Genomic DNA, 12,034 nt, shown 5'->3' with positions numbered 1-12,034 from the left:
TCAGTGAGAAACCTAAAATTGTGAAAAATTTAAAGTTTTTTTTTATTTGATCGCATTTGGCGGTGAAATGGTGGCATGAAATATACCAAAATGGGCCTAGATCAATACTTGGGGTTGTCTACTACACTACACTAAAGCTAAAATTAACCCTACAAGCTCCCTAAAAGATCCCTTATTAACCCCTTAACTGCTGGGCATAATACACGTGTGGTGCGCAGTGGCATTTAGCGGCCTTCTAATTACCAAAAAGCAACGCCAAAGCTATATATGTCTGCTATTTCTGAACAAAGGGGATCCCAGAGAAGAATTTACAACCATTTATGCCATAATTGCACAAGCTGTTTGTAAATAATTTCAGTGAGAAACCGAAAGTTTGTGAAAAAATTGGCCTAGATCAATACTTTTTGATGTCTACTAAAAAAAAATATATACATGTTAAGGGATATTCAGCGATTCCTGAAAGATATTAGTGTTCTAATGTAACTAGCGCTAATTTTGAAAAAAAAATGGTTTGGAAATAGCAAAGTGCTACTTGTATTTATAATATACTATACTAATATAACTTGCAAAAAAAGCAAAGAACATGTAAACATTGGGTATTTCTAAACTCAGGACAAAATGTAGAAACTATTTAGCATGGGTGTTTTTTGGTGGTTGTAGATATGTAACAGATTTTGGGGGTCAAAGTTAGAAAAAGTGTGTTTTTTTCAATTTTTCCTCATATTTTATAAAAATTTTTATAGTAAATTATAAGATATGATGAAAATAATGGTATCTTTAGAAAGTACATTTAATGGCGAGAAAAACGGTATATAATATGTGTGGTTACAGTAAATGAGCAAGAGGAAAATTACAGCTAAACACAAACACCACAAAAATGTAAAAATAGCCTTGATCCCAAACAGACAGAAAATGGAAAAGTGCTGTGGTCATTAAGGGGTTAAATGGACAACATAGCCCAAAATGAAATGTCAATAAGGGCATTTCAGTTTTGAACACTTGTGTTAGCAAAAAAACAGTCTAGTAAACGCAAACCTAATTCTAGTAAAAGCTATAATGCCTTTAGAGCTTTTACTGTGCCTGCATACATTATGTGTACTTGTTTTCAATGTGCTGGTGGTGATCCAAAAAAAGTCACTGTCAACGTTATATGCATCACAGTCAGCACTATAAGCAGATGATATGAATACACACAGATATCAAACAATGGATATAATACCACAAGATTTAAGAATAACCAATTACTCCACTTTTAAAACAGATGATGTTATGTTTATAAGTCTGTGGAGTTAGACTGTGTTAATGTTTTCTTAAGATAACTGTGTTATTGACTGATTAAAAATCTAAAAAAATCTTAGGAGAGATAACAAAACCCAGGCTGAATTAAAAGATTTTGTGAACCAAAATATTCACACTTGTATTACATTTTACAGTACACTGTGGATGGGGCAAAATCATTGATTATAGAAATAAAATATATATAGCATTTTAGGGAGCAATCAGATTATGATTCAAATTAAGATTACATTTAGAATAGGAAACAAAGATTTTAAATGATGAAACAGAATACTGTAGTGGGTCTCGTAGGAGAAGGTAGTTTAACAGTGAGGAGGCAATAGGAGACTATTTTGTACTTACAAATTCCTATGGTTTTTTTGAACATCCAGTGTTCTTAAATTCCAATTTACTCTGTTCATATTTAATACGATTTATTTCTGTGTAATTTGCATACAATTTTTGTTCCTATTTTTAATGCACCTTTACAATACAACTTTTCCCTGTGTATTTTTTTGTGAATTTAAAGGGACAGTCAACACCAACATTTTTATTATTTAAAAAAGATAGTTAATCCCTTTATTACCCATTCCCCAGTTTTGCATAACCAACACAGTTATATAAATACACTTTTTACCTCTGTGATTACCTTGAATCTGAGCCTCTGCAGACTGCCCCCATATTTCAGTTCCTTTGACAGACTTGCATTTTAGCTAATCAGTGCTGGCTCCTAGGTAACTCCATGAGCATGAGCACAATGTTATCTATATGGCATACATGAACTAATGCCCTCTAGTGGTGAAAAAAAAATGACAAAATGCATTCAGATAAGAGGCGGCCTTCAATGGCTAAGAAATTAGCATATGAGCCTATCTAGGTTTAGCGTTAAGCTAAGAATACCAAGAGAACAAAGCAAAATTGATGATAAAAGTAAACTGCAAAGTTGTTTAAAATGACATGGCCTATCTGAATCACAAGAGTTTATTTTTGACCATGCACTTTTGTAATGAATGCAACTCCTTTCCATACAAAAATACAGAATATGCCCCTTAGCAAGACACTCTGTTTTCAGAGTAAAAATGGCTTTATAGAATTCCACCAGGAAAATAGAAATACTGGTGAGCATTCTTAAATAATTTGTAACCATTCCTAACTCATATCAGCAGAAAAGGTAACCTAAGTTACAATATGGCAGTGCCCACTGCTTTATGGATATTAAAGGGCCATAATACCTATATGTTTAAACACTTGAAAGTTATGCAGTATAGCTGTAAAAAGCTGACTAGAAAATATCACCTGAACATCTCTATGTAAAAAAGAAAGATATTTTACCTCAAAAGTTTCTCAGTAGCCACATCCCATTGTAAAGGACTTCTAAGCAGCATATCAGTATGTCTGTCCCGGGACAGCGGAAGGAGCGAGCTTTCGTGCACTCTCATCTTATTTTCCTATTCAGTGTAAGGAAGTTTACAATGAAATCTCATGAGAGTTAAGTGAAATCTCATGAGATCACAGTAAAAGAGTTCATGACCTCAGCACTGCTGATGCTGATTGGCTACTGTTCATTTCTTCATTATTTTTTTTTTACTTGCAGCTGGGCTGCAGCTGAGTATAACTTTTTACACCGAACTAACTCTGGTGAGCTGAGGAGATTGTGAGGTAAAATATCTTCCTTTTTTACATAGAGATGCTCAGGTGATATTTTCCTGTCAGCTTTTTACAGTTATACTGCATCAGTTTCAAGTGATTTAGCATATGAGTATTATGTCCCTTTAACTTTACCCTTAGTTTTTCAATATTTAAACAAATAATATAATTTTTTAAAATACATGTACAAACTATTATCAGGCATATCTATGCTCTGAATATACCCTTCAAGCAATGATTTATTTAGTGTTTAATGTCCCATAAAGTAACATTTATAACAAATAAAGTTATAATATTGCAAGGTTGCAACCTCGCACCTACTTTATACTGCCAGTCAGCTGGAAGATAACCTCCAGTGTAGATGGAGAAGGGCTTATCTTTCTTTGAGAGGGGACACCTTTTTTCTGATGTAGCGAATTAAGTAAGAAACATGAAATATTGTAACATCAAACTCAGAGATTGATCGTGTCCTTTCACCATTTCCTTTATCTGTACATAATAACTTTTGCAACACTCAAACACCTACTATAAGAGCGTTTTTGGAGATTGTAGGGAAGTCGTTTTATATAGTACTCAATATAAGAAATGTTCACTGTTGTATGTTTATATTAAAAAAACATTGTAGTTGGAGGAGCCAACTCAGGCTGAACGGTCGCAAATCGCAGCAGCTCCAGCTATTTTCTACATAAAAGTCAAGTTTGGCGACCGTTCAGACCTTTATACCACGTTATTATTGTGAAACTGAAAGCTAAGTTGCTCTAAGGGTTTAACATTTACAGTGGAAGGATGCTCTGTAGCCGAAAATTTTGCTGCTCTGATATCTATCCTGCTGATTAGTGGTCTCGGGATCGGCCATGTTTTTCTCCACATGGAGTCTAGAGTGACGGGAGAAACCAGCTATCTGCAGCCTTATTAACTTCAGGGACAGTTATCGCAACAGAACTTCAGCATGGATGTGGCAGCATATATAATTGCGGAGATCAGCAACCTCCTAGATGAGTGACAAACTGTATTTGAAAATTCGCTCAAAAGAGCATTCCAAACTGCTGACGTGGTAAATTGCATGGATAGCTCAGAGGAGGAAGCTGAGAAGCATGGGGTACAAAGCTCTACTACCCAACTCGCTATGTATAGAGCAATGGATCAAACAAGCATTAATACTACAATGGAATCCCTAAGTATGCAACGACCGATGGTCAAGAGATACCTTCAGCTAGCGGCAGAATCACTTCTCCAGGGACAACAACTAACATCATCCCGCAAATCACAAAGGCCTCAATACGGTAAGGTACTTCACAGTGAACTTATTCAAGAAATGAGTGTTGCAGTCTACACAGTGGTAATTGAGGCCCAACTACCTAGTGTTGTAATATTTCTCCCCGATTGGGATTATACTGCGAAAATAACGGATCCTCTCAGAAAGACTAACTACCATGGGGCTGAGAGACCGAACCTACAAGCACAAGTGCAATCATACGCATATACCACTGGATATCTAGAGCAGCTACCACCACCAGGAACAGAGGTAACGATCTCTAGAGGCATTGGCTAAATGGACTGCCCTGCACTTCACCAAATCCATTATGCTTTCTGTGGACTTATGAGTTACATTGGCTGCGGTGGAGGCTTGTTTGACTATTCCTGGACTGCTCAGTATATGATGGGTGGACATTTATGTTTGCTTATGGTTTCTCCATTCTATGCTGGTTATTTTATAGTTTGACACCCCAGTTTTTGTTTATTGTGCATAAAGATGTACTTATTGAAGCATACCCTCACTTCCAGAGTCTTATTCACACCAATCTAATTGCAGACTTATATATTTGCTATTCAGGAAGGGTGCTAACTGTGACAGGTTTATTCTATATATGTTTTATAATTTTCTATCCTTTTGCATAACTGTTGTGAAAAGAAGGTCCTGACCCAGTTCTAAATTATCTCCATGCACTTAATTTATTTATGGTCATCACCTGCACTCTACATGCGTTTAAATTATAGGATAAACACCTACAATATTTTCATCACATAGAGTTATAATATTCATATGGTCCAAAGACATCAGTAACCTATCTTAACATGTTTGACATTATACTATAGGAAACGTAGGTATCTATATATTATATGTACTCTATATAAAGCTAGCTTTTTATAAGGGGATCTAGGACAACTGAGATTGGCGTAGTATGTTTTACTATGTAAATAGCATTAGAGAGTGGGGTACCTTGTTATATTTTTTTTTTATTATTATTTTTTTATTTTTTATTGAGGGAAATTTTCAGCATACAGGCAAAACAATGAACCATTACACAGTTATGTAGAGAGAGAAAAAAAAGTAGCAATAACAAGGTATATCTATACAAAATACATAATGAGCTACAAAGCTTGAGGTTGGTAATATCAATTATGCCCCTGAGAGACATAGGTTATAAATGCCTATGATAATCAAAGACTTCTTTACCAAGAGAAGAGGCCACTTTTGGACCCCAGTCCGCAGAAGAATAAATGATATTTACAGAAGTCTATCTGGAGTGGTAGAGACCACTCATGGGTCTCATTATATTCACCTCATAATTTTCAGTTTTATAATGCGATAACTGTTAACTGTAAAGCTGACACAATAAACAAGGTATAAACCCTTATTATACATATAGAGAAAAAGAATATAGTTGAAAAGAAAAAAAATGCTTTCTGTAATCGTAAAACTTAACTACTGTTCTAAAGATCCCTACCATTGTATGAATAAAGAGGGGGGGAATCAGGTTGGAAGCAGACAAACCCTAAAGACTAGATGCCATGCTAGTATTTCTTAATGGCCAATTATGAATCACTACCCTAAGTCGATGTATCTTTTCTTATGACACAAAATAATTAAAACTAAATATCCAAGCAATGATACTAGAAAAAATGGTCTACATGTTCCCCCTTTAACATATGATACTGTACATGGGCACTCTAAGGAAAAACATAATGAATATGGCACACATTCTTATAATACAGTTGGCAAGTAATTTTAACTTATATCCAAATGACAAGAGATGCAACTGCAGGTCTGAAGGTCCCCCTTATTGCATATGTAAGAAGAAGGGTTATATTGATAATGTGGGGGCTAATGCGGCCAAATGGTATGCAACTGTGGTTAGGTTATGCTGGGTGTCTAAATGAGAATGCTAAGAGATAAGCAGTATAATATAATACTACCTCCTGCGGGTATTCAGCTCTCAAACCTGGTCAAGTTAGCATATGTGTAAGTACCAGCATAACTCAAAATAAGGATACATTTGCAGGACCAGCCTGCATTAAAGGCAATTGAGAGAGAGTTTTGCAGCGCAATATAAAGGGGGTTATAGCCTCAGAGTAAAATTCAAAAACCTGTACAATGCTTAAATACATAGAATATAATGCAACCACAGATTCATAGGATATGATCAACATGAGCTTTCATTAATGTTTAGTACCAAACTGTGCTTAATTATGAAAAAAAAATGTAAATATGCAGAAGGAAAACTATATGAGCAATAATTAACATTAACCTAGAGTCTATGCAATAAAATCCATCGACCGTTATATAGGGAGCAAAGAGACACTGCTTGGAGTAGTAATGGGCTTTGAAGTCATCACACTCTTGGCTCCTCAGTCAGTACTGTTTACCTTAATGTTCAGTTAGCGGCTGACTGCCATACCTATTAGCCCTCAAGTCACCCCTCGAGCATGAGAGGGGATCAAGGCTCCTGGGTCGCAAACAACGCGGTAATGCGTATATGATCGTGTCCTAGTCGGCAATCCGCAAACTCCATCGCAGGGGAGCATATGCGGCTATGCAGCTTCATTGCGGCTGAAGGGGGGCATTTAGCCTGTAACAAGGGAATCACACCGGAGCAGCCTTGCTTTTGTACTGGGAGCAGTTGTCTGTTGCGTTCCATAGTTTCTCGCACCTGCGGTCTCTTCAATTGTGGTCCTAGTAAAGCTCCAACTTGAACTTGCAGCATGCTGTTAGAGGTTTGCAAAACAACCGCTGTCATTATTCCCAACTTTGAGTCGATCTGCTGTACTGCTCCCGTAGATCCAGGCGGTCTGCTTACATATGATGTACTAGAAGCAGGGGCTAGACGCCGGGGCCCCAAAGCGCCAGCTTCCCCTCTATCCATCTCACAAACTGCAGGTAGGGTAAGAGTGCAGGATAAATTAGCACTGCCGAGACCAAATGCCATTGTAAGCTTAGTTTCTAGGGCGGCATGATGATTTTGGAGCAAACTGCGCAACTCCCCCAGGAAACTTGAGGGGATCTGCATAACGGGTATATAAGAGAATACAGCGAGCAAGGGTAAAACACACAGTGGTTCTCTGAAAAGATATTGTGCCTTGTAGAGGAGAAAATTTGCAGCGATTTGCGGGATTCACTGCTTCTTAACGACAGAGACAAATTAATGTCCTGCCGGGGGGGTAGTGAGATGGTAGGCCGCAACCCTTGAATCATTCCGGTACGCTGAGTATTGTCTCTGTGCAAAAGGTAATAGCATGGTGTGAACAGGCTCCCTTTCTTGTATATCCAAGATCCAAAAAAAGTATGCAATGAAGTGAGTAAAAAATTTTACTCATTCTTGCGCAGAAAGTTGCAGGAGCTGATGAATTTGCAGCCTGTCATGGCCGCTACCCGGAAGTTCCCCCCTGTTATATTTTTTACACATATATATTTCTTGAAATGTATGTTCAGGTCCTGCTTTTAAGCTTGAATGGTCACATAGTAAACTCTCCACATTGCTATTACTTGAGGATGTCTCCATTTTAGCTATTCGTGAGATTAATGGTGTGTCATTGATCCATATGCAATTTTGAGTGTTAAATATGTGGGGGGATAACTCTCTGCTTAAGCTATAGGACCTACTAAACTGTTGAAAACTCTACATATATACATTCAACTTGGCATACCTCCTGGAATATTAGTAAATATGATATTAGACAGCATTCTTCTATGTTCCTAGGTGGCCTTTGTAAAGGCTGATAAATACCTTGAGGTACCTAAGATAATCGGATATATGAGGGCTGGGCTGTCGGCGGCTGAGATAGCGCAGTCCTGATTCCATTGTGAACGGCAGTGGGGAATCTACTTCACATATTGAATTAGTCCTATGCAGGTTCTGTCCATCTCCTGACCATAATAGGTACCCTTGTATTTTAAGGGAAACAGATTATTATCTAGTTAAGATTACCACTCAAGGAACATTTTGTTTTTGTGAATGATATTTGTTACCCTCCACTTTATACTAGAAGTCATGTGGCCAGTCTAATCTTAAGTTATGCTGTAGCGGAGATTTGAGACCACCTGAAAATTTAATAGTGTAGTGCGGGTCACTATTCTATACCCTCTGCCTATAAATATAACTTAGGTATTTAAGTGATATTAAATTATATATTACTCCCAGACCCTATATAGAGTCTTACTTGAGTTACAGATCCATTCCTATAGTAAATGATGTTATTACTTATACTGTATCTATAGCAAATATTGCTTCAAGTTGGTGTTAAGTAGTTCATAATTTGGCAGTATTGGTCCATAACACAATGCAGTCAAACTTACACTTCAGGCTAGTATTGTCTAATATTATCCAGGTGTTGGACATAAACCTAAACCTAGTGTTGGTATATCTTAGGAGTAACTAACATCTATTATGGAGGTCTAATAGGTCTTGTTAAGCCAATGATAAACTAAAGTCTATTATTGAGTGCATATTTGCATCTATATTTATAATCCTGTGAGCTTCTATAATACATACTCGCCAACTCTCCCCCCCCCACACCTCGCTTTTTGAAAGCACAGGGAAATGCACCCTTGGAAGTCATATTTTATCTGTTTCCCTATCCCCCTTAATATCCCCTTCAGTCAAACTAATAGTAAGGGGTCTGTGAGTGACCCTAGCATATCAATTGGGGATACAACTCTATAAGTTACCTAACTATAATAAAAGGGGATATATGACTGTACTTATAAGTTAAAAAAACTAAAAAATGAGGTGCCACATAACTGGCTTATCCTTTCATACGACCATATACATTTTAAGATCATCATTCTCCTTAGGATTTTACCTTACTCTATGTTAGTATTTATAGGATGTTTTATTTTACAATCTTTCTGTTATTCTGTAATATTTGCGCATTTTGTTTAATGGTAATCTGGAGGAATGTTATATAGATTGTATACTGCTTCACCTCAATAAAAAATTATAAAACAAAAACATTGTAGTTGAGAAGTTGACGATGGCCTACATCAATATTACTTGCACGTAATATATAATAAGAGTAGGCCAAATAGTTCATGCGTTAGAATTAAAATAGGGAAAAGTCCTAATACTTTCAACTGAGCACTTAGTGCATGTTGCCTTCTCAGACCATAAGGTACCACTGCCAAAGTCTGTAGACTCACTGGGCACTTATTGCAAAGAACGCTCCAGGGTAAGACAGTATAATCAGAAATATCCATGTACAGCAGAGTGCGACCAATCGATTTTTTTTATTATTTTGCTTTTTGTCCCATTAATTTATTGTCCCGGGCTCTGAACGATTGCCCTTCCTGGCTGATGTAAGCTGCAGCTGCCTGTGCATATGGCTCTCCAGATCCAGTTCCGCTGAAGGTGGCCAGAGGGGGTGGCCAGTGGTTATGTGAGAGTGAGCCAAAGCAGGGTAAGTAAGCCATAATGTAAAGGCTTTGTAAAATGTATTTCATTTTGTTTATGAATAAAGCAGTGTATATGGGGCTTCTGTCAATAGGGAAACAATGACACTTTCATAGGAACAGGAGAAGTGGACCGAGCGCTACACCCAGGGCCTTAAGCTTACTAACTATATAGCCTCCTAGTAGGCTAACAATACAAAGGTTAAAATGGGGAGAGAGTAAGCGCTAAAAAGCTTAAAAGGCTAATAAAAGGTACATTTTAATACATATAAAAATGTACAAATGGCAATCAGACGCATGGATCCATGTCTGACTTAACAAAAAAATATATATATATATATAATAAACAAATCTAAAAATATCTAAAAATATCCAATGGAGTATAGCATGTGACGCTGACTTAGTGAGCCAGTGATGAGGAGTTAGAAGGACATGTACATTCAATAATATAAACAACCTAAGTGAGTGATTGAGTGCACACAATAGCTTTCAACAAAGAAAAATAGCATTCACAAAAAAGACTAAGTCTTGAGAAAGGCCTAGTCTAGGCCGAAACGCGTTGGCATACTGGTGAGCTTGGTTTTAATTACCTATATTATATATCATATACAGTGTTGCACTATTTGTTTCTCTTTTGTTCCCTTTTAGGTATTTTATCGATGTATTTGCTTGTTATGGATCTTACCAAGGATTTTTAACATCTGAATTAAGGATTTGTTTTCACTAGATCTTTAGTGCTTTTTAATATTATCACTGATTTTCTATTTTTGTCTTTTGATATTTTTGCCTTTTGATTTTTGTCTTTTGATTTTTGACCTTTGTTTATCATTTGAATTCAAGTTTTCCACGTGGATTTTTTCACAAGTTATTTTTATTTTTATACACCTCACGGATTTACAATTTTTTAATTTAGCAGCTGAACCACAATAATTTGACCCACTCAACGTTTACATTCTACTATTATTGACTTCACGTTATATTTCTACACGTCACTTTAGAGGAAACACTACTGGATTCACTTACATATAACCGGTTGAACATTTGAACATTTTTTATGTACGCCAATTTTTGTGAACACTATTTTTTGTGAATGCTATTTTTCTTTTTTGTGAATGCTATTTTTCTTTGTTGAAAGCTATTGTGTGCACTCAATCACTCACTTAGGTTGTTTATATTATTGAATGTACATGTCCTTCTAACTCCTCATCACTGGCTCACTAAGTCAGCGTCACATGCTATACTCCATTGGATATTTTTAGATATTTTTAGATTTGTTTATTATATATATTTTTTTTTTTGTTAAGTCAGACATGGATCCATGCGTCTGATTTCCATTTGTAAATTTTTATATGTATTAAAATGTACCTTTTACTAGCCTTTTAAGCTTTTTAGCGCTTACTCTCTCCCCATTTTCACTTTCATAGAAACAGCAGAAACTGCACTTTCTCAAGCTATTTGTTCTCACCCCCTCTCTGTTCTTTTCCCCTCTGTTCCTCCTCTTTTCTCCCAACCCCCTTGCTCTTTGTCCCCCACTCTGTATTTTTCCCCATTATCTCCCCATGTTCTCTTTCCCCCAACTGTCTCCCTCCTTCCCTCCCTCTGTTCTCTCTCTGTCCGTTATCTCTATCTCCATGTTATCTCTCCCTCCCTCTGTTATTCATACCATTTTTTCTGTTATCCCTTCCTTTGTTATCTCCTCCCTCTGTTATCTCCCACCCCTCCCTGTTATCTTTCCCACCTCCATCCCACCCTATATCTCTCCCTCTGTTATCTCACCCCGTTATCTCTCCCTCTCTCTGTTATCTCCCCCATTATCTCTCCCTCCCTCCCTCTGTTATCGGCCCCATAATCTCTCCCTCCCTCTTTTTCCACTCTTACCCTACCTGTTATTGCTCACTCCCTCTGTTATGTCTCCCTCTGTTATCGCTCCCTTCCTGTTATGTCTCTCTCTGTTTTCTCTAACTCCCGCTGTTATCTCTATCTCTCCCCACCCCTCTGTTATCTCCCCCTCTCTGTTTCCACTCCCTCCCTCTGTTATCTCTATCTCCCTGGTATCTCTCCTTCCCTACGTTATCTCTCACTCACTCTCTTGTCTCTCTCTGTTATCTCTCACTCCCTCTGTTATGTCTCTCTGTTATCTCTCACTCCCACTGTTATCTCTATCTCTCCCCATCCCTCTGTTATCTCTACCTCCCTGGTATCTCTCACTCCCTCTGTTGTCTCTCTCTGTTATCTCTCACTCCCTCTGTTATGTCTCTCTCTGTTATCTCTAACTCCCGCTGTTATCTCTATCTCTCCCCACCCCTCTGTTTCCACTCCCTCCCTCTGTTTTCTCTACCACCCTCTGTTATCTCTACCTCCCTGGTGTCTCTCCTTCCCTGTTATCTCTCACTCCCTCTGTTGTCTCTCTCTGTTATCTCTCACTCCCTCTGTTATGTCTCTCTC

This window comes from Bombina bombina, chromosome 5 (genome assembly GCF_027579735.1).
Source record: "Bombina bombina isolate aBomBom1 chromosome 5, aBomBom1.pri, whole genome shotgun sequence".
Taxonomy (NCBI): domain Eukaryota; kingdom Metazoa; phylum Chordata; class Amphibia; order Anura; family Bombinatoridae; genus Bombina; species Bombina bombina.
This window is presented reverse-complemented; position numbering follows the sequence as displayed.